This window comes from Lathamus discolor, chromosome 6 (genome assembly GCF_037157495.1).
Source record: "Lathamus discolor isolate bLatDis1 chromosome 6, bLatDis1.hap1, whole genome shotgun sequence".
NCBI classification, from domain to species: Eukaryota; Metazoa; Chordata; class Aves; order Psittaciformes; family Psittacidae; genus Lathamus; species Lathamus discolor.
The window spans coordinates 49,768,134-49,780,855 of record NC_088889.1 but is presented as its reverse complement, the minus strand read 5'-3'; the positions used below and the strand labels follow the sequence as shown (position 1 = coordinate 49,780,855).

The window sequence follows — 12,722 nt, the reverse complement described above, 5'->3', positions numbered from 1 at the left end:
TCAAATACCCAGTAGGAAAGACATTCAAAGAGGAAGTCAATGAGCCTGAGCAAGCGGTGTAAATCAAGGCTTTAACCTTCCTGAGCCTCTCTCAGACTGTTGATCTGTAAAAGAAGATGCTTAAGCACTTACCACATTTCCAAGGAGTCAAGTGCACCAGACATGTCAATGCAAAAAATGCTTATTACTAAAAGTACCAATTGAAGTGTCTCAATCGTACTGTCTCTGGACTGCTCTCCTGTAAAAACCATTGGGCAGAGCAGATGCTACTACAGATCTGTTTAACATAGAAATACAGACTCATGCTCAGTCTGTACATCCTTAGTAAATAGTTCCTTGGCTTGGTGCAGTATCTAGGTCCTAACTAATCTGACCCTAGGAACTGTCCTAACTACAGCAGCCAGTACCCCAGTTTCTGGTGCATAAAACAGCAGTTTCTTTTTATTGACCAGCAGAGAGAAATCTGGCTGCCTAGCAGCTGAATCAGATGAGAGCAGCCCCTTTCCCACACAGCAAAGGAAACATTCGCGGAAAACCATCAGCTGCTCTGTGGCAATATCATTAGGCCATGACATATAGCCAGGCCATTTAACATAAAAGGAAGAATTCTACCAATGGCATCTCCCTTGCCTGAATGGAAGGGAGGCTGCTAAATTACCTCTGAAGGAGCAGATAGGCCCCTCTAACAGCAGTCTTCCTAAATCACACATCTTTAAAGGAGGAGCTCCTTTTGCGGCAAGAAGCAGTCACCTCCAGCCCAGCGACACTGAATATTATTCTATAATCCCTGCATCCTTAGATAATATTTCCTTCTGTTTTCAGACCTTGAACACTCAATCTGTCTCAATACAAACTAAAACCACAGTGTCGTGCATCCTGCATATCATATTGCCAACCTATTTAGTGGGATGGAGGGAAGGAAGAGCTATCGGATGGTTTCCGTACCTCCCCAGACAGACAAGAGGCTCCAAGAGATAGTGTGGGCCATTACCACAGGAGGCAGGCAGCATCTGCAGGAAGGCTGCTGGATGATACAGTTATTTTAACACCTCCACTTTCTGTCACTGACGCAAACACCACCATATGTGTAAAAAGGAAACAAAAACTAAATAAAATAAAAAAACCCCAAACAACAGAAAACCACAGCCAACTGCAGCCCTTCTTTGCTAATAAACTCAAGCAGCTGAAGTGACGAGGTAAGAAAGACAGTATTAAGAATCCACACTTCAACAAACAAGCAAACATTTTAAATGTATTTTAATGCTACTCATCTCGCCCTATACTAGAAGCACAAACTAAAGACAAAAGTCCTTGCACCCCGTGCTTCCTTATACGCCTTTCCCATTTTCAGGGAACACCAAGAAACTGCTCCCAGTTCGACGTAAGCTAGTTCAGCGAAGCAAGGAGAGCACTGCCGACCACCTTCAGCTCTCAGAAAGCCACCAAATCAATTTAATTAAAAGCTAAGAGAGATTTTTTTAAAACTAAGAGGTTTTTGAGCAGTGCGCAACGGCAAGTTCTTTCAGGTCAACACTTACTAAAGCACAGCATAAATACCTTTCTCCTTGCTAGACGTGGCGTCTGTCTGGGGAACAGATAGCTGAGCTTCCCTGTAAATGACACTGAAGGCCACATGTGCTTTGGTAATACTGGAGGTACTGAACTGGCAGGAGAATTGCAAACGCTCTTCTGGAAGCACAGCCTACAGGGAGCATGAGTGGCCCTACCAAACAGGAGAGGATTTTCCACTCACCCTTCTCAGGAGCAAAGGTATTTACTCTAGATCATCAGGGGGTTCAGTCTATCTTGGATACTTTTACTCCTCAAGGAACTCCAAAGAGCTCATTTCTGCTTACACTGCAGAGCCATTCTTAAGAACCAATTCTGTCCTGATGCCTTAGTGCTACGTGGAGACATTCAAGAAACAATAGCAAGTCTGCATCCAGATTCTTCTTTGGAGGTAAATGAGTATAACCAGCTGAATCCACCCTTGTAAATTTCTGCTTCTACAAGAGGAGATGCTGCTCTTTGTGCTTGCATTTAACTACTAGTAACTTCTGGCAAAAAGGACATATACTCGATCAGATGGTATTGCCTCACACAACTTGTGCCACCAGACAGGCGTGGAAGTGTTTCAGCATGCGGGTACTGATGTTGCTGTTATCTATCTGCTTAAAGAACTTGGTGGCAAGATGAAAAATATTTGCTACACTACAGATACCAGGAAGTGTATTCCCAGATGAGACCATTCTTTCTTCTGCAGAGAGAATTATTGAAGTGCCTACAGCGTATTTTTTTCCCCAGAAGAGCAACTACTGCTAGTCTGAGCACAGAACTAGAATCCAGACACTGGTTACAGATGTCATTCAGCACTGAAAACAACATAACATGGGGAGCCTCACTTTACCCTGATTGAAAATTTAACTCTCCAAAGGCAGAATTAAGGCTGAAGAAGCAGCAGCAGCCCCAAGGAGCCCCACTGCTGTGCGGATTGCCACTACAGCCCACGAAAGGAGTGTTCAAACACCATTCAGTATTAGGGCTGAGGTGGGAGAGGCTGAAGTCCAGCTCCCAGAGCTCAGCAAACAGCCCGAGGTTTATTCCAGTTCAGCCCGGCGGGGCAGCTCATCATGGCGAGAAGTCGTGCTGTTAAACAGTAACACGTTTAATGATTAACATTTGCACATAGAGGAATCATTTGGAAGCTTTTTATAACCCATCTCCCCACTCTTGCTCCCAAATCCTGCTTCTTTCTCCAAATGAACATGCAGAAAGAAATGCACAGTGAAACCTTATTGGCACTTGGGGAAATTAAGGGCAGGAGGAATGTCCCAACACACACCCCCCAGCCACAAGCCAAATTAATTCCCACCAAGCTGTTCCAGCCCCCTCAGGTTACACTAAGTGCCAAATCGAGTTTAGGTGACCAACTCATCACTGACACAGAAATTACAAGGGGTGAGGAGGTGATCCAAATGAATTACCAAATCGAAGTGTAAAGCCCTAACAAGAACGAGGTACAGCCGGTTACGGCAGCAGCTACCACGAGACAAACTGCATTTTAATCACCTCTAGGTAGCAGTTGGAATCCAGTACCAAATTCTTTGAATTCAAGCTGGTACACAGTTAATACCCAAGCTGTCTTGGCTTCCTTGGTTAATAACCAAAAGTTAGCAGGTCTCAGTAATGAACATACCTTCCCCTCACCCCTTTCTTCCTTTCAGCAGAGATTGATCTTAATCTCAGCTGTACATCAGCGAAATGGAGGGGAAAATTCTTTCTACCCCCAACCCACCATCTTACTTGCCTAGGGAAGTTATAAACTCCCCAGGACAGAGGCTGTCTTTTATTCACATTCAGCCTTGCACAGAAAAGCCTCCAGTTTGGATACCCAAACACCCCTACAAAAAGGGATCTTCAGACAATCAGGAGGGACCCAGCAGCACAGGCTGTTTGTGAGACTGGACCAGGAGCAAGACTTACTGGGATGGCTGCATAACTTTGATATGCAAATTGCTTGGAATATGATGGCAAGGCAACTCCTAACTCCAGGTATGCTTGGGGCAACCCCTAAAAGTTTGTTATTCAGCAGATCTTCCTGCTTCTTTCTCCTAACCCTGAAGAGCCGCAAAACAAAGCTCTCACATACAGACATTCAGCTACAGAGATGCACATCCACCTGTGAGCCAGGCTACACGCTCCCCCAGCACACAGAGATACAGCCAGCTGACTCTCAAAGGGCCCAAACTGACAGGCAATGACCAAAATGCATCTCAATTTACCCCCATCAGATATGGGACAGTGATATGGGAATTTATCTTGGGAAGAAAAAATATTGAACCAATAACTTAGAGCAAATCCTGATCTCAATAGAAGTACTTTCTATTCAAATTCAAGAAGCCCTCAGACATCCCCCTTGATTCACAGGTACAAGGAGCAGCAAAGGTCAGACTGGTACCAACCACAAAGGGCAGAGCTGCACAGTTAACTGCTGAAGGGCAGCAGAAAGAAGAATGCAGGAAATACCCTACCTTTCGTATTAGCCCTGCCAAGCACAATCATTTGTGTCACCTCACTGTGTTTCCCTTCAGCTCCAGTGCATCCTTCCTGAAGGTGAGGCTTTAGGCCCAAGAAAATCAATGAGTAAATAATTCACAATTAATAACAATTTTTAGTAATGCTGTAAGCTGAGGGATGCAAGCAGATCAGCACATTTTTCCTACTACGCAATGTGACTCAGTCTTCATCCTGCACTACAAGGACAGTGTTTACTTTCACTGTAAGCCACCTCTTCATGGCTCACCTAACATGTAGCACGAGATTTGTGTCTGTTCAAGAGCCTGATCCAAGCCAGGAGCCCAGCCACTGGCTTAAAACCCTTACATGCTCAGCCAAAGGGAGGTTTTGGTAGGTGCTTGGGCAGCTTCTCCAAAGCTAGACCTCACTTGACCTCATCATTGCCTGACTCAATGGATACATAGCTAATCCTGAAAGAGCATTGATTTCCTAGCCCTTCCCAAGATTTCTCTGGGGTTGCCCTGCCAGTATGGTCCGGTTTTCCCAGCACAAACTGGAAACACTCCAGCTAGCAGGCACGGCATAGCAATCTGGCATTCCAGGGCACAGCACAGCCAGACTTAGACCACCCAAATGCAGAGAGGATGCAGACAGACCCCAAGTTAGCTCAGATTTGCTCCAACACATTTTTGGAAAGGGTTACCTCATTGCAGAGCACCCATCCTTCTGCTGCGAACTCAACCTCAGCATAAACACCACATTGCACTCCAAGCAATGGGAGAAACATGACTGTGCTCCCCCCAGCCTGCATTTGCTACTGCCAGGGGTGCCAGCTCTGCACTTACTGAACACGAACCCCAAAGTCTTAACATTAGAGAAGCAAGCATAGCACCAGCATCGACATGAGAACTCAGCATCCCTGTACAGGGACAGGGTTATGCTCTACCTGCTTGTCACTACCCATATCAACCCACCCAGAGATCCCTTTGAGAGGCTGTGCCCTATCTTTGGGCTCAAAACTGGTACTTCAGCCAAACTGAGACATCTCAGGAGGTTCTGTAACACATATATCCTACTCCATCAGCAGCCTGGTGTAGCTGGTAATGCCTACCACACAACCAGACCCAGAGAAAAGTCTCCCAGAAGGGTATAGAGAAAACAAACAAACACACATGCGTATTATAGCACTTGGGGAATACAGCACAATCACATCACTGAGCACCAGGAGTCTGCAGCAAGCAGACTTGAAACAGTCGCATGTCCTAACTCTGATACTTTGCAAAACCACATAAGCAGCACAGGAATTTTTAAACTTCCCTGTGTGGATGTGGTGGTTCCCATTCGCACTGCCACTGTATCCCCATTCCCATGCTCGGAGACTAACTCACCAGTCACCCAAGGAGCTGCACTGCTTTCCGCAGCTTTAACGCGCACTTCCTCATTTGTTAGGCTTTTTGCTGCATACTTGATAGCAAAAGGCACAAAGGTACAACGTGGCACTACTAAGCATGACTCTCTGGCACTGAATACTTCATTCAGGGCACTCAGCATGCGAGCAGATGGAAAGCATCAGGGTTTTCTAATTTTGTCCTGCAGGAAGACTTTCTCAGAGAAGCTCTGAAGGCACCTTCACTGGGCAGGAGCACTTCTGCAGCCAAGCCGCGGCTGTTTCAGGATCCAGCTTATCCAAAAGAAAAATGCAGGAAAAATACCCCTTTCTTTTTCCCCTTCTAGGCCCATCTAAGGGCTAATGCAGGTTTCAGCACAGTTGCTTTCTCTCTCCCAGCTACTTTAAAACAAAGCCTCCTCCCAGGTACCACATTTCAGCTTATAAGATGAAAAAGTTGGGAAGTAGGAGAAAGAAAACAGAAGGTTAAAGCGTATCATTTTCTGCAGCTTTAGCCAAATGTCATCAGTGCCCACGCTATAACAGAGTCCTGACCTCGACACCTTGAAGCTTGAACTGCAAAGTCAACCCTACTGCTCCATCATGGCAGAACAATCGACTAAGCATCATCTGACCAGCCAAAACAGCTTCCCTGCCCAGGGGGAGCCCCACATGGCAGCTTCATTCACGTCCCAGTGTAGCAGAAGGCTTAGGCACCAACAGTGCTGCGGGACCTGCATTGACATTGCAGAGGTTGAGTCTCTGCAGGGACGATGGCCCTGAAATAGCTGAAGGAAAGTGGCTCCAAAGAAAGCATGAACTGTCTATCAAAAGCTCAGGCTCTACCAACGTCAAGAAATTACCTGTATGCTCAAAGCACAACATAGACTCATAGAATGGTCTGGGTTGGAAAGAACCTTAAGATCGTCTAATCCAAACCCCCTACCACAGGCAGGGACACCTCCCACTAGACCAGCTTGCTCAAAGCCCCATCCAATTTGGCCTTGAACACTGGCAGGAATGGGGTGTCCACAAGTTACCTTGAGCAACCTGTGCCAGTGTCTCACCATCCTCATAGTAAAGAATTTCTCCCTTATATCTAACCTAAGTCTCCCCCATTTAAGCTTGAAAACTTCCAAGCTAAGTCTCCCAGAAGCCCTGCAAAGCAGATAAAATCTCCATTTTAGACTTTGAGGAAACTGAGACACAGCAGCCTCTAAGGAGGATGAGTTTGCAGCTCAGTCAGTAAGCCAGCTTGGCTCCCAGGGTCTCACTTCAGTTATGTATTTACCTTAACGCGGTAGTATGGGATGTGTTGTGGATCACAGTCTCTGCACTAGGCACCGTACAGACAGAACAGCAGTGACAACTGACATGGCAAGCCCCAAAGAGCCTACAAACTTACTACAGGAGCTGGCAGATAAGGCTGGAGGAGCACAAGGAAGCTGCATGTGCCACTGAAGCAGGAAAGAGAGGAGGTGGTCCTGGGACTACCACTGGGATGCAAAGGGATAAGACCAACCATCTGGCATCATATGGAGAGCCAAGGAAGAGCAAGAGATACATCACTGCCCTGGGGCTTTCCCTGCAGAAGGGAGATGATGTATGGCACAGGCGAGCCATGGTCCCCCACTGACCCACGTGCTTCATCCCCAGCAGGTTTGCCTGTTTCTTTCACTGCCTTTGTGCTAGGCTGCATGTTCTTCTACTAGGAATAACTAAGTCATTTTTCAACACTCCAACACAGCAGCCCCAGCTCGTTGCTGCTGAAACAAAAGCACATCTTCTCCACTTGCCTTTCAAGTGACTCCTGACCCTGGGATGAAGCTCCTGGCCAGGTTTCAGCCACAGCAAACAGCGACCCGAGATGTCTGTCAAAGGCTTCTGTTTCCTGCAAACACTGCTAAGTTTTTAGCCTTGAAATCTTAGTGCCATTTTAGGCACACAAAACCAAATCTGTGCGGGGAAGCAGCTGCACACTGACAGAACGCTTCAGCTTGCTACAACGTGCAGCTGCTTCACCCACTTATTTAATGGGAACAAAATGGTAAAAACAAAGGAGTCATCTTCAGGAGAACTGCCCTGCACACCACCCCAGGCTGCCCAGACCACCATGCTGCCCAAGCCCCAGCTACCTCGCTGCAGCTACCTTGTCACTGTGATTAACAATTAAAGCCAAAGCTGCCAACTGGATTTTATTAACACCATTATTGTGAACCATTTCTTTTATTTTACTTTTTAATACACCACATGGGCCACCAGCACGAATTAAATATGAAATAGTTTTCTGCCATTTAAACAAACAGCATTCGTTCCCACATTTTTAAAACATAAACAGTGTAAATAAAATATTAAGCTGTCAAACTGCCACTGAATCTTCCTCCTGCAGTAATACCTCTGGAGAAATAGTTAGCAAGTCATTCTTTCCCAGGGAGCTGGCACAGGCCTCTCATCTGCCGTAACAGCGATCCGCAGAGATCCAACAAAATCAGTGTTGCAGGTGTCTGGTCCCAGCAGGAGCAGCTGCCATAAACCCCCAAGTATTAAGGGCCATTCCCCACCTCCCAGCACACAACCGCCCAGCATAAGAGCAGAAAGAAACCCATATAGCCATGTTCCTGATCTTTGCCCCAGAAAGGCAGGAGACGCCAGAGTGAGCAACCTGGTAAGAGTCAAACAGTAAGGAGGCTGCTGAAGTGAGCTGTGGCATCTTATTAAATATTAGGCCTTCTCCCTCCACAGCACAGCAGGCCATGAGATCAAACCTGTACTTCACAAACTTGATAATATGCCAATGCAAGGAATTAGTGTTCTTCCCCCTCTTTTTATTATTATTTAGGATCTCTGAGCCTGCAAGACCTGCCTCTGGCAGGCACACATGCAGGAGCCCTGTGGGATACAAGTCCCTGAAAAGTGGTATCACTTATTGATCCATGATAAGCAGCTTATCCCACTTGTGATGGAAAGAGCATCCCTGAAAGCTGCACACAGAGGGAATCTGATGAAGGAATGGGAATAAAATAATTCACAAACAGTGAACATCAGCAGTACCTGCTCCATGGGATTCAGGTACCCACAGGCAAACGCAACAGAAAACAAATGCATCAGAGTGCATTGTTTGGCCAAGTCTACCAGGGTCTGAAGACTACATCAACGTAGTCTTACACAGTGGCAAGTACACGTGTGGGTAAACTTGACAGTCTGGCTACTCAGAGAAGCAGGGAAACCCCGGCCACTGCCTATCTTGTGTCTAAACAAGAGTGAGAAACAAACGACTGACATCGTTCCTCACCAACTTGCTCGATGCCTACAGACAATTGTCAGCAGCAGCACATCCCAGAGGATTCTCCCACTCACTGTCTCACCACAGGCAGGTGACACTCAGTTCAGCAGTGTTTGCAGAGCATTTGGAAACTCTTTGCTATAAGGGAAAAGAACACCTTGATCTCATTTCCCCTGCGCCCATTTTATACAGCTGAACACATGGTAGAGAGGTGTCAGGAGAGCTGAGCCCAGGCAGTCTGAGCCAGTATTACAATACAAGGTCTCTCAGCTGCCAAACAGGGTCACAGAGGAGCTACACAGGTCACACAAGTTGGCAGGACAAAGTTAAGAGACAGCATGCTTGCTCCAGAGAGAGCTGGGCACCAGCCTAACATGATTTAGAGCATTTAACTAATGATACACTTCTATCACCATCTTCGAGCCACATTGCTGCTTTCCTGCTAGAAAAGACGAGAGGAAAATCTGGTCATGCAATATTCAGAGGCAGGAGTCCTGGGCTCTGCCCATGTCTGCACCATGCTAAAGCAGATAAGCAGCACGCGATGAATGATTAAGTGCCTGTATGCAGTGTGGAAATCAAGCCAGCGATGCCAATGTCCTTCCGAAAGATGTGTTGCACAGCTTCTGCCTCCAGGAAATTTCCAAGGAGCAGGAGGCAACCTGCGGCCTGGGAGGGCAGGGAAGAGCCCAGGGAAGAAGTCCGCCCTCCAGAAACACTCAATTTACAAACCAAATATTAGAGGGTCCAGGGATCCTTCTCCTAATTAAAATTAAACTATGCTGTGATGCAGAGAAAAAATGCATTCCTAGGACTGTGGTGCTCACTCATGCTTCCACCCCAGGTGGAAGGGGAAGCACGCAGGGGCTCATTGTGCCACATAGTCAGCCATGCCCTTTATCAACTTCTGCATGTTTATTTCAGGCATCTGTAGGACCCGTTTGGGGAGAGGCTGCTGCAGAGAGCACATGTCAAGATTTCTGGATATAAAGCAGGGATCGGGAGAATTACTATTAATGCACAAGCTATTTCTGGGACATGGATCTCTGACAGCCCTTCTGCCCCAACTTTAATAGTCGAAGACTTCCCTCGCTGACTCCAAGAAGTCAGCCATCTGGTTCATAAGTTTAAAGTTGTGCTAATAAACATGAGGTCAACAACAAGAAACCAGTTTCAAACTGAGACTTGCAATTGACTGTAGTTTGTACCAGGGACTGTTTTTATTCTTTGCATTGAGAGAGGATAAGGAAAAAGCCCACAAGGCCAGCAAGTAATTCAAGTTTTAGAAGCCACGTAATTCACCATCATTTGCCCAGGATTTGAAGCGTCCCAGCACAGACACAAGAGCAGAACTCTTGGACTCACCCAAAAGACAAGACTTTTTCTTTTTCCCAGACAGAAAAGCAGCCAGCTTCAGAAAACTGAGAAAATATTTTCCAGAGACCCATAAGTCACATGAGTCACCCTTATTCGCAGATGAGCCCAAACCTGAACTCCAACACCATCACTCACGCGGAGCAGAGGAAACCAAAGGCTGGATCAAAATGGGCAGCTTGTCTCTGTGGCTCTGCAGGAGGCCGAGGACACGAGAAGCAGGCGGAGCATAGGCACGCCTCCTCTTACACAAGTCTGCCATTATATATTAAGTCAAGCAATCCAACTTTGCGGGGAATGAACTCAGGGTTGAGGGCTCTGCATTGCAAAAGGACAGCTGCTGCTCTACATTTCTCCAGCAGGGCAGTTGAAACAGCACATTTTCAGTGCTAGCTGGGAGAGGGCAGTGGGCAGTGCCCTAGCCTGGACGCTGTGCACCCAGGAACTGGAGAAGGATGCGTGCTGAGGACGGCTTGCACAGCTATAGCCCCACAGGCTCACACGGTCAACTCAGCTCACAAGACCAACTACTCAGACCCCAGCCAGGTACCATCCCCTGCAAGAGGTGATGTCCCCAGACCCCGCCAACCTTCCTGCCCCATGCTCGCCTGCAGTCACTTCCCTGCTTCCACCCAGCAGCACAGGCAGAGGTCGTGCTGGGACAGCTCGGTATTTACCTCCCATCGCAGTGAAGCCCTCCAGGCTCTCCAACAGCCGTGCCACTGCACAGCTCCAACAGCACACACATTGCGTTTTACCAGCTTGTATCTTATGGCAACCCACCAAACCCTTAGGAAATCACTCTGCATGCACCAGGGGAAGCCCAAACACCAGAACCCCCCCTGTTTCCCTTCTCCATGCAAACAGATTGTGGCAGGTCAGGATGTGATATTTCCACTGTGCCCCACTGTCAGGTGCATGAGGAGAGGTTCCTCCTTTGTCCCAGCTGCCGCCTGCCAGGCGGACCAAGACTTAAGGGGAGGAGAGCTGGCATACTCCAGTGACAGAGGGACAGAAGAGGTGAAGGATGAATATATTTCCCCACAAAGGGATTTCAGGTGTGGAGCAGAGCTGGGATGCTTTACCGTTGTTCTGGAAGCAGGACCAGCTTTGGAGCGGCTGTCACACGGCACTATAGCTTGCAATGAGAGGCTTTGTGGTTAGCTATGAGCACATACCGCCTCCCGTCAACAGCGGCAACATAACAACGTGCGGCACTGCCACAGCATCCTCCTCCCGAGGGTTTTAATATACTTAGCAGACGATATGGATTCATGTAACCTCACAAGCCCTCTGAGAGGGAGCAAAATGAATGCTGTAAAAAAAAATAACAAATGGATGGGATAAGCAGGGGAACGGAGAAATAAAACTGCCACAGCAGCATGTTCAAGCATGCAGAAGGAATCAAGGGCTCAGGGGCAGCTTCCCCCACTGCTAAGGTGGAATCCAACAGTCAGCAGTGCTCCAAATCCTCCGTTTGTTCAACTCAGCCCCGGCCAGTTCAAAAACATTTCCCAGCACACCCAAAGGGCTACGGCAGTAACAGCACCCACAAAGAGCCCCTCGTCTGAGAGGCACTGTGTTCGTTTCCGTAGCCCTGCTCTGTAAAGAGCCTCTCAGCAGAGCAGCCACAACTGCTGACAGCCCCCAGCCCTAATGAGCAGCAAATAACATCCTTGCTCTGCCCAAAAGCTTCAGTTTTGAGTTTTGGCAGCTGCAAGACATGGCCGAGGGTCTCAGCTGAAGGGTTTCCACCCTGCATCCCAAGGGCTAGGGATGCTCTCACAGCATTTCCCAGACATTCACGAGGTTTCCCAAACCCACCCCCACCTGCCACCCCACTTTACAGGGGGAGAAAAGAGAGTCAACAGGCCAAAAACCCAGTCAAGGAGGAAGCAGAGCCCCGGCACCCGGCCCCTGCTCCAACCCCAACCAGGCTGTTGCTGCTTTTGTTCGCTTCCATGTGTGCGTAACCAGCTGATAAATGGATTTGCAGCCAAAGAGTGACACAGAGTGCGGTTCCCGAACTGCTTCAGCTGGATCACTCCTGGGAATGGTATTGCTGAGGCACTTTTGCTCCAAGGGCTGGTTTATTCTTATGAAGCTATTGCCTAGATTTGGGAGAGCTTTACTGCTGCTGTTACACAGCCTGAAAGAGGACAAACCTCCTCCATGGACAGAGCAGTAAGGTCCTCATCATCCTTAAGCCAGGAGGTCGATTTTGTCACCCTACTGAGTCCACAGACATCCAGTGAGGGCAGAGAGTGGGGCTTTCAAATAAAATCTGAAGTAGCACATCAGGTCATCACTAGCACTCTGTGGGTTAAGAAGGAGCCCCAGGAGCTCCCCTCATCTCCCATCGCGCCCAAACCCTGGCCTGAGCACCACTCACGGGCTGCTGTCTCTGGCTTAAAACTGACCCAGCTTGTGAGCTGCGCCCCGGTCCGCGTTTGGCAGCGAAGCAGAGGGAGCCAAGGCAGAGGCTGGTACCAGCTTCACAGTGTGTGTGTGTGTGCGATGTTGCCTGCATCCCTCTTCCGATGCCCAGAGCCCAGCTGCCGGGGAAGGGATTGCAAGAGGTCACGGCTCTGATCTGGTCTGAGGGGAAAACCTGCGATCACACGCACATATACCCTACACATACACATATATAAAGTACGT

General features: G+C 48.0%; 1 protein-coding gene across 6 annotated transcripts in view; it reads right to left on the bottom strand.

The window, feature by feature from the left end:
- GALNT16 (polypeptide N-acetylgalactosaminyltransferase 16) overlaps window positions 1-12,722 on the bottom strand; it is an 82,953-nt gene that overhangs the window by 59,455 nt on the left and 10,776 nt on the right. The window contains exon 1 of one of the 6 annotated variants that reach the window (XM_065686761.1): window positions 11,147-11,204. The exons of 3 other annotated variants lie outside the window; for them this stretch is intronic. The gene's annotated coding sequence lies outside the window, so the exon portion shown is untranslated. Of the gene's footprint in view, window positions 1-10,052; window positions 10,144-10,199; window positions 10,269-11,146; window positions 11,205-12,722 lie in introns of those variants that run through there. 2 more of the 6 variants (XM_065686760.1, XM_065686759.1) reach the window with 2 other exon arrangements.